The sequence below is a fragment of the Muntiacus reevesi genome, chromosome 5 (genome assembly GCF_963930625.1).
Source record: "Muntiacus reevesi chromosome 5, mMunRee1.1, whole genome shotgun sequence".
In the NCBI taxonomy this organism is placed as follows: domain Eukaryota; kingdom Metazoa; phylum Chordata; class Mammalia; order Artiodactyla; family Cervidae; genus Muntiacus; species Muntiacus reevesi.
Window position 1 is genome coordinate 17190737 of NC_089253.1, and position 14396 is coordinate 17205132.

General features: G+C 41.8%; 1 protein-coding gene across 2 annotated transcripts in view; it reads left to right on the plus strand.

Annotated features, from left to right (window-relative positions):
- The window catches only part of GAB2 (GRB2 associated binding protein 2), a 172753-nt gene that overhangs the window by 1498 nt on the left and 156859 nt on the right, over window positions 1–14396 (plus strand). The window lies entirely within an intron of this gene.

The following is a 14396-nucleotide window of genomic DNA, read 5'->3' on the forward strand; positions in this document are numbered from 1 at the left end:
TGAAATCAGGCTCTTATTTAGATCATCTGCTGGGGAAAAAAAGGATTTAGCACATGACTTTCAAAAGTGGACACAGATTTTAAATATAGTAGGGATGAGACAATAAAGTGTTCATCTCAGTTTTAAAGCTCATTTTCAGAGATGTCCATGTAGCCAAAGAACTGTAACTGTGAAGAAAAGCTTTTCTCCCCTTGAGGGCCATATCAGTTCATTAGCAAAGGTGCATTTTTATATTAGGTAAGAAGAGTAAGTTGCTATTAATCTTTTCACAAGTATAAAACAAAAAAATATTTTCAGCCCGAAGACCTTCAGAGGACTATCAATCAAAGTGTAATACCTTACCTTACCAGCTAGTGGGATAAAGTATCCAGTAAAAATGAGACTTATTGTCAAGTTAGAACACTGCCCTAAACAACCTTGAAACTTTGTTTTTGAAACAGTTTGCAATTTGACACTTTATCTACATTGACTGGTAACTAATTCAACTCTCTCACCCAGACTCTCCTTGTGATCCATTTCTTGGGTATTTTTGTTTCCAAGCAACTTTAGCTCAAAATAACCGGGTTCAGAGGCTTTGGGGTCAAGCACCTTTTCTCCTCATTTAAAGAACTTGACAGCCTCAAGTCACAAGACGACTTCAGCCTTTTTGCTATCTCCCTCATACTCGAGACCATAAGGCCAAACTGGTAACAGGCTTTCTTAGGCTAGCGTGTGATGTGTTCCATTGGTATGACTGGAAGTCTCCCCTGCTGTGGTTATTCACTTGTCTTAGTTGAAGCTGAGCTGGTTTGTGTAACCCTAAACTCCTGGGGAACAGTTTTCCTTTGCATCTTCTTTTCTTTGGGGGTTTTGAGAATTTCTGTTTTAAGTTAGAAGTCTGCCAGCTCCCTCTGTCCATTAGAGGCCCAGGTTCACTAGAACCAAAGTAGGAAATTTTCTAGCCCTATAACTAAACACACACCTTCAAACTGTTGCTTATTCTGTTATAAATGTTAGCCATGTGATATTATATAGATTGAGAAATCTTTATTATAAGAATGTGTTAGGAATCTGAAACAAAGCAAAAAGAAGTTTATGAAATAGATTACACCATTTAAAATTATTTTTTAATCTACTTTTTATTTAATTTGGGTTGGTGTTAGGTATAGGAGTTTAAAAAAAAAATCAACTTGAAGCTATGGAACATATATATGTTAGTTACCAAGATTAACTTTAGTGATTCCTTCATTAACGTCTTGTCTAAGTTATCAATTGTAAGAAAGTGTAAAGGGTCTGTTCATTATTTGCTGTGTGCCCTCGAGGAATTACCAAAAAAGTGACCTCTGGGAAATAAGTATTGCCTCTGGGGTGACGCAGTATGGTTGCAGTGGGAGGCTGGCAGAAGGAACTGCGCGCCCATCATTCCACAGTCTACATGTGTCTGTGTGTGCATGACCGTGTGAACACACATATGCATGGATGTAAAGTTGAAACCATATCTTTTTGAGGAAAAAAAACATGTTGACACATACTGCCTGGTTATTTTCTGTTTTCACTGGGTTAAAAGATTAAGGGAAAAGATAGGCGGCAGCACTGCCCCCTAGTGGCTAGCTTGGAGAAAATTGTGTATTGATTCTAAAGAACAACTGAGTTAAGAAAACTCTTGTTTGTTCAGTAAGCTCATTTATTAAAAGATCTGTGTCCCAGAAACTGGATTAGATTCTGGGAATAGAAGTTAATCCACCCCTTCAGTCTTAGCGGACAACCTTGCCTTCCCCTTCACAAAGAAAACTGAAGCTTTTAAGGAGTACCTGTCTTCACATACTGCAGCCACATTTCCAAATTTACCTCTACCGTCCCATACCCACCACATCCTTAACCTGTGATTTCTTCTCCGTGTTAATATTTCAAGAGTTTTATATATAAGTGGATTCACACAGTATAACTGTGGAGAGTTGGTTTTTTCCTTCAGCATAATTCACTGGAGATTCATCCACATTGTTGCACATGTCACTAGTTAGTCCATTCTTTTTCGTTGCTGAGTAATATTCCATGGCGTGAATGTAGAACAGTTCATTTGTTTAACCACTCACCATTGGTTACAGTCTCTAACGGCCAGTGTTGTTGAATATCTTTTCATAGATTTATTTGCCACCTGTATATACTCTTTGGTCAAATGTCTCTCTTCAACTCTTTTGTCTGTTATCTATTTGGATTCATTGTTTTTTACTGTGGAGTTAAAAAAAATTTTTTACATATATTTAAAACTATTAATTTATTTACTTTTAGCTGTGCTGAGTCTGTTGCTGCACGAACTTTTCTCTGGTTGCAGCAGCAGGGGCTGCTCTTCATTGAGCTCGTGGCCTCTCGTGGTGGTGGCTTTCCCTGCTGCAGAGCACGGGCTCTAGAGCATGCGGCCTTCAGTAGTTATGGCTCAGTTGTCCTGAGGCTCATGGGGTCAGACCTGTGTCTCCTGAATTGGCAAGTGGGTTCTTTACCACTGAGGCACTGGGGAAGCTCTACCTTTTTTGAGTTTTGGGAGTTCTGTATATGCCCAAGCTATCAGCTCTTTTCAGTACATGGTTTGCAAATATTTTCTCCCACTCTGAAGCTTGTCTTTTCATCTACCAAACAGGGCAAAGAGGAGAAGTTTTGGATTTGGATGAAGCCCTGTTTACCAATTTTTCTTTTTATGGGTTGTATTATTTTGGTCAAATACAAGAACTCTGCCTAGCCCTGTTGCAGAGATTTCTCTGTGTTTTTCCTTCCAAATATTTTGATTTTATATTTTTCACTTAAGTCCATGATATAAGTTAATTGTGATCTAAAATGTGAGACCTAGATTGAGATTTTTATTTTATTCATTGTTTTTTATTAATAATAATAGTATCATTATTACTTGGGAGTGGATGCTTGATTGCTCCAGCACTATTTGTGGACAAGACTGGAGCTGCCAGGCTCCTCTGTCCATGGGATTTTCCGGCAAGAATAGGTAGCAAGATGTCATTTCCTTCTCCATTCGTCACAAAGTAGTTGGGTATATTTGTGTTGGTCTGTTTCTGGGTTCTCTGTACTGATCTGTGGTTCCCATGTGTCTATTCTTCTGCAGTACTGCATACTGTTGATAACTAGCTTTTGATAAGTCTTGAAATCTGGTACACTGATTCCTCCACTTTATTCTTGATCAGAGTGTTCTTAAATTTTTCTAAAATTTGAAAAGTCATCACATCATTAGAAAGCTTGAACAATATTGAAGTGTAAATAAAAATTACCTGTAATCCCATTGACCTTGAATTTTTCTTTAAACTTGTCTTCTCAACAGAGAATGTGAATGTAGCAAATATAGTTTAGTTCAATAATTTATCAAGCAGCCATTACATGCCAAGCACTCAAATCCTGGGATTACAAAGAAGAAAAAGAAAGGCCTCCTGGAGAGATGCCCATAACTACGAGTAAGCCGAGAGAGGAAAGCTTTCCAGCCAGAGAGACCACTGACAGTGGAGGCCAGGTGGCAGGGACCTGCGTGGTGTGTGTCCAGGGACACTAAAAACAGTTTAGTGCTGCTGGACCATCAGCAGGATGATGAAAGTGGAGGGCCATGAGACTGGAGAGGTAGGCGAGAGAGAACATGTGGACGGGGAAGTAAAAATGGTCAGCAGTTCAGGAAAATGAACTCACAGTCAGGAATCATTAGGGAAATGCTAATCAAAACCATAATGAACTATTCCTTCACCCCTGTTAGTTCAGTTCAGTTCAGTCGCTCAGTCGTGTCCGACTCCAATAGCTGTTCCTCAGAAAGACCAGAGATGACAAGTATTGGCAAGAATACTTGCCAATGTAGAGTAAGGGGAACCCCTTGTTTTAGTGTTGGTGGGAACGCAAATTGTCACAGCCACTATGGAAAACAGTATGGAGTGGGCTGCCTTCGTAGCTCAGTTGCTAAAGAATCTGGCTGCAATGCAAGAATCCACCTGCAGTGCAGGAGACCTGGGTTCAATCCCTGGGTCCTGAAGACCTCCTGGAGAAGGAAATGGCAACCCACTCCAGGATTCTTGCCTGGAAAATCCCATGGACAGAGGAGCCTGGCAGGGTGGGCTACAGTCCATGGGGTCGTGAGAGTCAGACAGGACTTAGCGACTAAACCACCACCACCACACTAAAAATAGAACTGTCATATGATCCAGCAGTTCCACTTCTGAGTATATATTCAAAGGAAGTGAAAATAGGATATTGAAGCAATATGTATACCACAATGGTGATTGCAGCATTATTCACAATAGCCAAGATATGAAAACAATCTAAGTGTCCATCAGTAGATGAATGGATAAAGAAGATGTGACCACACACAAACAAACACACATACAATACAGTGATATTCGGCCCTGAGAGGGAATGAAATCCTACTATTTGCAGCAACATGAATAGACCTTGAGGGCATTATACTGAATGAAATAAGCCAAAGACTAATACTGTATGATCTCACTTATGTATGGCATATAAAAAAGCCAGCCTTAAAGAAATAGTAGAATGGCTACCAGAGACCAGGGGGTGGGGAAATTAAAGAGATGTTAATCAAAGGGTACAGACTTCAAATCAGAAGGTGAATAATTTCTGGAGATCTAATGTGCAGCATTATAATTTTAGTTCATTGTACACTTGAAAATTTCTAGGAGAGTGTATGTTAAAGGTTCTTGCCACAGAAAAGAATGTGATGTAAATGAAGGTGTTAGCTAATGCCACAGTGGTAAGCATATTGCAGCATGTGTGAAAAGTGAACTTGCTCAGTCATGTCTGACTTTTTGAGACCCCGTGGACTGTAGCCTACCAGGCTTCTCCATCCATGGGATTTTCGAGGCAGGAATGCTGGAGTGGGTTGCCATTTCCTTCTCTAGGAGTTCTTCCTGACCCAGGAATTGAACCTGGGTCTCCCGCATTGTAGGCAGATGCTTTACCATCTGAGCCACCAGGGAAGCCCGCATATGAACTGTATCAAATTGTATCAGCATATGATACATACGCAGCGTATCAAATCAGCATGTTGTATACCTTAAGCTTAGCACAGTGTTATATGTCAGTTATGTCTCAAAGCTGAGGGGAAGAAAAGAACAGGGGAGAAGGGAGGTCTCCAGAAACTAAGGTGAATTCAGGATTTGCTTTTAGACCATCCTCAGCAGCCACAGCTGTATTCCAACATATTATTTGAGCATTTAAACAAAAGCTCTTTCTAGCCCCCAGTTCCTAGGAGAGAGAACCATATGGAAATTCCTTTTAGCAGTTTTGTGTTCTGTGGTCCTAATCACTGGATTGATTCTTTGTGGTCACAGCATCAGAGAGACTGGTCCATTCCAGGGCCAGTCTCCTGAGCTTCTTGTCACCAGCATTGGATCAGAATTCCTCATTTGGGAGCAACCCATAATGTCTATCAACAGATAAAGTGTGGATATACATATAGTGGGATGTTATTCATCCTTAAAAAGAAAGGAAATTTTTACACAAGGCCATGATGCAATATGGATGAACCTCGATGACATTATGCTAAGTAAAATAAGCCAATCCCAGAAGGACAAATTGTGTAATTCCACTCATATGAAGTACCCAGAGGAGTCAAATTCATAGAGGCTTGCCAGGAACTAGGAGGAGGGAAGAATGGGGAGCTGTTGTTTAATGAGTACAGAGTTTTCAGTTCTACGAGATGAAAAGTTCTTGAAATGGATGTTGGTGATGTTAGCACAACAGTGTGAATATTTAATGTCACTGAACTGTACACTTTAACATGGCTAAGATGGTAAATTTTATGCTCTTTGTATTTTTCCACATGTTGAAAAACTCCTCATTTGTTAGTACTTGGCGCTGCTCATATTTCTAATCCAAGAGAAAAAAAACAGGATGGAATCTCCACAGCCTTAAATGATAATGGAATGTTCTTCTAGGGATCTAAGGACCAGAGGGAGTAAAGTTGTACAAATCAGGAAGGCACGCCTGCTGCTTTGCTTAATGAAACAGCTTTGATGTTGCTGTCTACTCTAGCTGGCCTTTCTCTAACTGGAAGGGAATAATGGATTATGGTAACCTCAAGTTTATGAGAAATGCTGAGAGAATATAGTTTCCTGAGCAGGCTAATTGCCTGCATCCAAACTAACATTGACAGTTGTTTATAGAGTGTATTTTGTATCTTTTACCATCCAAAGGGGATAAATCAGTACTAAACCCTGCCTTCAAGGAATTTACAGGCTACAGATACCAGAAATATACACGTGAAACAGAGCAATGTCCTTATATGGAGTTGTGTGGTCCAGACAACAGGTTTCTTGCAGGTTAGTGCTCTTAGCCTGGAAAAAGATTGAAGAACTTCCTGGAATAGAAAGTGGGGATGTGAGTTGAACTCAAAAGATTTGGACCTAGAAAGGAACTTAGAAATTTAAATGGGTGGTGGGCAGTGTACATGGCATTTGAGAGGCAGTGGAAATCCATCCAGACTGGAGACGTCTATAGCAGAAATCAAAAAGAGGATTGAGAAGTAAGCTGAGAAAAGTCTATAAAAGTAGTCTTTAGGTGGTAGGATGACATTTATTAATGAAGAGCATCACTCTAACTCAGTAAGTTTTTGCCTCTCAGATAGCCACTCCTTCAGTGTGAAATATCAGTGATGTGTTGACATTGTTTATCTTCAGGAGACCTCTGTTTTAGCATTTCAAGGGACTCTGAGTCCTTGAGCAAATGAGCTGGTTTGCTGAGTCTACTTCCTTGTTTGTAAAAATTGGCAAAATATGTCTTACCTCTCTGGGTTTGAGAATTTACTGAATAATATGTGGGGCGAAAAAAAACTTAGTATAATGTCTAGGCTAGAGTAGGCCTTTAATATTGAGGGATGTGGCAGTAAGGTCTAATGTTTGTTTATATTTCTTAACCATTCCATAGGTATTTAGGACATGAGCATGGTTGTCTCCACATCCCTTTCAAGTTTGAGTTAGGCCTGAAGTTTACAATGTCAGAATGTAAGTGGAATTCCCAAGCTAGATATCACATCCAATTGTAAGGAGTTATTTTTTTTTTTCCCAAAAGAAACATCCCAAGGGTCACCTGATCTCAAGGAAGGGAAGTGAAACCACATGGAGTTTTGTCTGAAGCTATAACCTTGTGTGATAAGGGATATAAAAATTAATGTGTGATTCTGGAACCCATGTTTGAGGATGACTTAAAACACAAAAACTTCCGAGTAAGTGGTCACCCTTTAAAGCTCTGATGTCTCCTACCTCCCAGGCCCCTCCAAAGTGAGCCCTCTTTTTGGCTTGTTTCTGTGGCACTTTTTTTCACTTCTGGTTTGGACTCTCAGGTTGGGCTTTTGTCTGTCTCCCTTTGCGAGATTATGTACCTTACAGCAGAGTGTAAGTACCAGCTATGAGCAAGGCACGTTCAAAGTCACTGTCATTGTTGCTTTACAACTGCCCTCCCACCCCCAGGTTATGTTTGCTTCTCTTTACCTACCAGTTGTCAAAATATTGGATGTAATAACTTTTAAAGTGATTAATTAAGGTGTTTTGGAGTGGCATTATGAGCTGACATATTTATGCACATTTGATATATTTAAACCGGTTCTGGTTGTTGTCCAGCTTGCACTATCTTTAGCTGGTGGGATCCTGTTCAAGTTGGTTTCTGGGTCCTTTTGACCTCACCTGACTAGCATTTGATAGTTTCTTTGTTATCTGATAACGACAAGATGTTCCAGGCCTATCTTGTACATTTCTGGTCCAGACTTGGAATTCGCTGTTTCCTGTAAGAATTCTTTCAGTAAAAATGGTATCTAGAAACCCTCATGGGCTTGAAGGGGCGTTTATTACTTTTGTGTTGGTCACACACACAGTTCCAGATACTATCAAGACTTCATCTCATTGGCTTCATCTGTCCCTTTTACTGTTTCTTTGCTGGAGTATTTTAAAGTAAATTTCTCGACATGTACCTAAGTCTTATAAGCATATATGTGAAAACAAAGGGAAAAAAAATATGTGAATATACCATACCTTATATACACATTTCCCCTGGTTAGACGTGTATGTTTCTTCAAGTTATTCACAGCTGTAGGCAGTATAGGCTCATTCTGTTATCAGGTGGAGCATCATCTGAGAGTTTCACCCTAGCTGGTAAGTCATAGCGTTTAAGTATCATTAAGTATCACCACAGAACACTTGCAAAGTTTTCTTGGACAGACAGTCTGTATATCTTTCCTTAGCCTGCCTTGGAGAAAAACATACTCATTGGAGCTTGGCTGACTTACAAGAGCAAGGGAGAGGGCTGTTTTATATACAGTAGTGAAGAGATTAATCTTTTGAGGACTATAGGAATGAATCTGTTACTTTGATCTTTTGACGTAATTTTCTAGAGGAAAATATGAATATAGTCTCAATAGATATATAATTTTTTGCATACCAACAAAGGCTACAGTACGTTGACTTCAGTGCCCTTTAGAAGTCTATCTGAAGAAACTATCATTAATGAATAATGGGTCTACAGTGTCCATGGTATTCCCTTCAGAGTTTACAGTCTTGCTGGGGAAGCAGCATGGATTTTAATAGCAGACAATACAAATGGCAAAGAACAGTGTTACAAGAGCCCAGGAGAGGTTGGTATAGTGTGGTCAGAAGACACTTGCTGAGGAATCTGCCATTTCCGCTTTCTGCACCCATTTCCTTACGCATTCTTAGCTCTCTGTTCATGCATCCAGCCTCTCCTGCGTGATCGGCCCCATCAGAATGAGTTACGGAACCCCTTCTCCACGCACCTCTGTCACTGTGCCTTAGTACCACTGTTCATTTACGCTGTGCTTTCCCCAGGAGGTATCTTCTGGAGTGTACCATGTCCTCGTTCATCCTTGCAGCCCAGGTTCCTAAAGCACAGTGAGTTACTGGTTGACCGAGACTCTCTATGCTTTTAGTGTAGCAGTGTCAGTCGCTCTGTTGTATCCGACTCTGCGGCCCTATAGACTGTAGCCCGCCAGGCTCCTCTGTCCACGGAATCCTCCAGGCAAGAATCCTGGAGTGGGTTGCCATTCCCTTCTCCAGGGGATCTTCCCGACCCAGGTCTCCTGCACTGCAGGCAGATTCTTTACTTTCTAAGCCACCAGAGGACTTTATATGCTTTTAAGTTTTGAACAAATGTTACTTTAGGGTTGGTTACATTTCTTTGGAGAAGAAAGAGCTTGAGCCAGAATTGGACTGAAAGTGTGGTGGGTTTTTTTTCTCTCTCTTTTAGCAGTAATTTGTGGAGACTTTGGGATAGGCTGTAAAAATTGAATTTTTGGTAATTTTAATCATATAATAAAGTTATTATAAATAAAGAATTTTATTTTTAAAAAGCATAGACATTAATAAAAAGCACCTGTAATACTCCTGCTATAGCATAAACATTGTTAACATTTTAGTGCATATCCTAGTCTGTCTTATGTTTATATGTGATTTGTGTATTTTACAGAATCAGAGCAAGACTGTACCACCTTTTGTATGCTTAAGTTAATATAGTATTGAAAATACCTCCTGTGACTCAAATAGTCTTGTAAGACATGGCTTTGATGGTTGCTTAGGCATAATGTGTCACGTGTGCTGTGTTTAGTCGCTCGGTTGTGTCCGGCTCTTTGCAACCCCGTACACTGCAGCCCGCCACGCTCCCCCATCCATGGGATTCTCCAGGCCAGAATACTGCAGTGGGTTGCCATGCCCTTCTCCAAGGGATCTTCCCAATCCAGGGATCGAACCCAGGTCTCCCACCTTGCAGGCAGATTCTTTACTGTCTGAGCCACCAGGAAAGCCCTAATGTGTCATAACACAGAGCTTCTCAAGCATGTGTAATGTAAGGACACTTTATAAACATTTTTCATGGGTTCTTGATGTTGAATTAATTTATCTCTATTATCATGTTACCCAAATGTCTATAAACAAAAACTATGATGTAGAAAATGTTTTCTTACAGCTCTTCTACAGTTATTAAAACAAAAAACAATTTACAGATTAACTTTGGAATCAATATAATTCACATCAGCAACACAGGATATTTTGCTTTAATTGTTTAAAATGTGGATATAGCCCTTACTCTTATAGAGGCTGTCTGCTCTGTGCCCCATTCCTTTCTTTGTTTGACCAACAGTGAGTTTGTCTAGCAAGCCATTTGTTTAGCTTTTAATAAGTATGACCACATTATTTATATGCCATCACCTCTCTCCTTCTTTCTCATTAGTCATTAGTGTATGAAATTTAAAGAAGTGTTATGTTAGTTGCTCAATCTTGTCCAACTCTTTGAGACCCCATGGACAGCAGCCCGCCACTCTCCTCTGTCCATGAGATTCTCCAGGCAAAAATTCTGGACTGGGTAGCCATTCCCTTCTCCAGAGGATATTCCTGACCCAGGGATTGAACCCATGTCTCTGGCAGTGGCAGGCAGATTCTCTACCACTGAACTACCAGGGAAGCCCTGAGCAAGTTTCTTGATCTTTCCAGAGCTTTCATTTCATAATCTGTGAGGTGGAGACAATGATAACTTTAACCAGTTAATTGAATAATTTTAACTCAGAGGAGTGTAAACATGAACACTTGTGCCCCCCTCTAGTCAGAACTCCCAATTGTGCTTTGTCAAAATCTCCATTTCCTCTAGGGCAGGGGTTCCCAACCTCCAGGATCTAATGCCTCATGATTTGAGGTGGAGCTAATGTATTAAGAAGAGAAATAAATTGCACAATAAATGTAATGCACTTGAATCATCCCAAAACCATTTGCCCTCACCACAGTCCATGGAAAAATCGTCTTCCTTGAAACCAGTCCCTGGTGTCAAAAAGGTTGGGGAGCGCTTCTCCAGGGGCCCGATCCCTGATGAGACCTAGGGCAGAGTTCACCAGCTTCTCGGTCACTCTGGGTTGCTGAAAGTCCATCATTGTAAAATCCCACTGTTATCTAGTTGAAAGCTTTTCCCAGTCCTAGTACTTGTGACTCTGGGGGTGTGAAGTGGGAAAAGGTAGATCTGGTTTATCTTTCTACTCTTCTTCCCTGTTCCTCACCTCAGAGAGTTTGGGGGTGAGAGGATTTAGAGGTATGTCTGGCGTATTTCTTCCCTGCTCTTGTCGTGGCTCCAGTGGTTGGTTCGTAGGGATGGGCTGGAGGGGGAGGGCCAGGAATAAAGTGTCCGTTACGTGGCTGCCCTCGGGTCCTCCTTGGTGGCATCTGCTGGTGGCCCGACCAGCACTGCCTGTGTGCACTCCTCACGCTTGTAAGCTCTTTAGAGAGTAGGCTTTTCCCACCGTGTGTTCTCCAGGCGCCGAGAGGAAACTGGTGCTGTGTTCTTTCGGTCTCTTTTAGGCCAACCGCTCCCTCTCCTGGTACCCCACAGCTGGAGTCCACTCACCTGATGGACAGCTGTCTTGGGCGGGAACCTGTCAAGAGGGCTTAAGGTCCTCGGTGTGCATGGGACTCCTTGACGGAGGGCACTCACATTCAGGCCGGACGTGGGGAAGCAGCGTTGATGCCCCTTCTCACTCCGTCTCTCGCTTCCCCGTCTAGGATGATCCAGGGCAGATCTGTCAGTCAGCTGCCTGAGCAGATGTTCACCAGGCCTTACAATTTGTAAAAATTCTTGTCCCAGTTCTTTTTTGTGCGGCACCCATAAGCTCTGTAACCGATTGACTTGGAGAAGCCCACGGTGGGGGCAGGGGAGTCCCACCCCAGAGGATGACACAGCGCGCTAGGTCAGAGGACCCAGGGCCCCCTCCCGTCTCCGCCCCTCCTCCTGTGGGCCGGGGCGGGGCGGGGCAGTGCAGGGGCGCAGATGGGGTTGGATTCAAAAGGTGTCACACTACTTTCTGAATAAAGTCTCCAACGAGCCCAGCCTCAGGAACTGACTGCTCTCCTTCCTTTGTGGCTTCTGTTTGCCAGCCTGGTGCAACTGGAAAAGTCACACTCAGCATTCACTTCAATAACTACTTAATAAATTGCTGTGGTATCAAATATGATAATGCTAGGCACATGGTAAGCCCTCTGTAAATGGCAGTTACAGTTATCGCAGTCCTATGTTTGTTTGACTCTTCTGTTATTAGACCTTTAGGTAGTTTACTGTTTTCCACTCTTTTAAATAACAACGCGATGATCTTTATAGCAAAGACTTTTATCCTGAAGAAAAATTCCTGTAAATGGAATGTCTGGTTCAAAGAGTGGAATTATTTGCATGGTTTTTGTTATATCCAAATTGCCTCTCTGAAAGGATGGAGTTTTGATTTCCCTGATTCTTCTTAGATAACAGGTAGTATAATTATTGAAAATATTTGACAATCTGACAAATGAAAAAGTAGTTCCTTGTTGTAATTTGGATGTATTTGATGGCTACTGGTTTGAATACGTTTTCATGTATCAAAGACTCATTTTTTTTTTAAACAAATTGCTTGTTCAGATAATAGTTGCTTTTAATACAACTGGGAAGATTGAGTGGCTTTGGGTGTGAAAAAAGGTGGGCCAGGGGAGTACTTAGAATAGCTTGACCAGGGAATCTCCAGCAATAGGGAGGGAAATAAATGACCAGACCTGACCAGACTTTCCTTTTACTTAGTAGTTGCTTTCTGAGACCTTTTAGCTCCAATTCCATAGATTTCCCCCCGGGCAGACTTCTCATCTCAATTCAGTTGCGAGACCTCCCTAGAACGTCACCTACATTGTGCCACTCCCAGGTCCCCTCCTGAAGGACATGTATCTCCTCAAATCATCCCCCCATTCCTCTGTACAGCTCTTAGGATGTTGCTGTGGCTGTGTTTTTAGACTGCTCCTCTTAATTACGTGGGTATCCCAAAGGCAGCAGTTTGGTTTTGACCTCCAGTGTTGGGCACACAGGCACTTAGGCAAGAAGTAAAGTGACGCGTAGCAACCATCCTTTCTCTCTGGCAGCCCACAGTGTATCAAAGAAAATAGACATCTAAACGTAATAAATATAATGGAGAGCATTCTTCTGTACTCGGGGTTGTGGAAAGTGTTGCAGGAGAGTGGATCAGAAGGATTCATTTCACTTAAAATGGGACCACAGAGAAAGCCACAGCAAAAACGGCAGTCGGGCTGGGCTTTGAAAAATTTGTAGGAGCTCATCACGCAGGTGGGAGAGGAATGTTTCCAGAAAAGAGAGCAGCTTCTCTAAGGTCTAAAGGTTCAGGCAGTTGAATGTGGAAGGAACGTATGTAGATGGGGAAGGAGGAAGAATGAGCCTCCAGGCGCCACCAGGACCCCATGTTCAGTCCCTTTCCTCACGGTGATCCCTTTGGTTTGTCTGGAATGTCTCTCCCCTATCTCCTCAGACCCTAGCAGTCATTCTGCAAAGTGACTGAATAGCTATTATACATGTTGCACCAAGGAAAATAGGCAAAAATGAGTCATTGGGCAACCTTGAATGGCATCACATGAATGTCAGCCCCATGCTGAAAATCATCACAGGAGTGTGGTATCTTACCTGATGCTTTTTGGACTGCTAAGATTCCAAATAACTGAGGCATTTTCTATTGTAGCAGCTGTAGATAAACCAGATATTCTTAGTAATCAAAGGAGTATTCCAGTTTCTTTAGTCCCCCATGATAACAGTTTCTCTCAAACCAGCCTTAGGCAACCAAAGAAAATATAGCTTCATATCTTTTTTATGTCATTGATCTGGTTTTCTGTCAGTTCCATCTGTTGTTCCAATTTTTTTTGCTTCATAATAAATCTTTGGACATGATAAGTCATGCCCAAAACTCAGTGGTATAAAGCAACCACTATTTTGCTCACAGATACTATGGGTCAAAAATTTAGACAGGGCATGGGAAGGACTTGTTTCTGCTCCCAAATGTCTGGCACCTCAGCTGTGAAGACTTGAATGGCAAAGGGTCCCTCAGCTTCTGGGAACTGAAGTCTGAAAAGTGTCAGCAGGGCTGGGATGACTCAGAGGCTTCACTCAGCTGGGGCTGTCAACTAAGAGTGTCGGCAAGTGGCCTCTACGTGAAGCTGGGGCTTCCTCCCAACATGGCAGCCTCTAAGTAATCAGACTTCTTAGATGGTGGCTCAGGGGCTCTGAAAGTGAGGGTCTTAGTGGCCAAGATAGACACTTCATGGCCTTTTTTAAAGGACGTCATCTTTGAAGTCACACAGTGTTACCTTTGCCAAATCTAGTGATCAGAGGAGTCTCAGGCCCACTCAAATTCAAGGGACGGAAACACAGACTCAAAATTTCTTGGTCGATGGAATGTCAAAGAATTTGTGGCCATTTTTTAAAAACTGCCATATTAATAGTTTAATCTTTCCAGATAAACAATATCCTTTGAATCTTTTCAAAGTTCAGCTCCCTAATCCGAGCTTTTTTAGTAGATCCTTCGTTCTTCAGAACTCGGCCCCCTTCCCTCTCTAAACCCCCAAGTCTTACTTGATCAGGTAGAG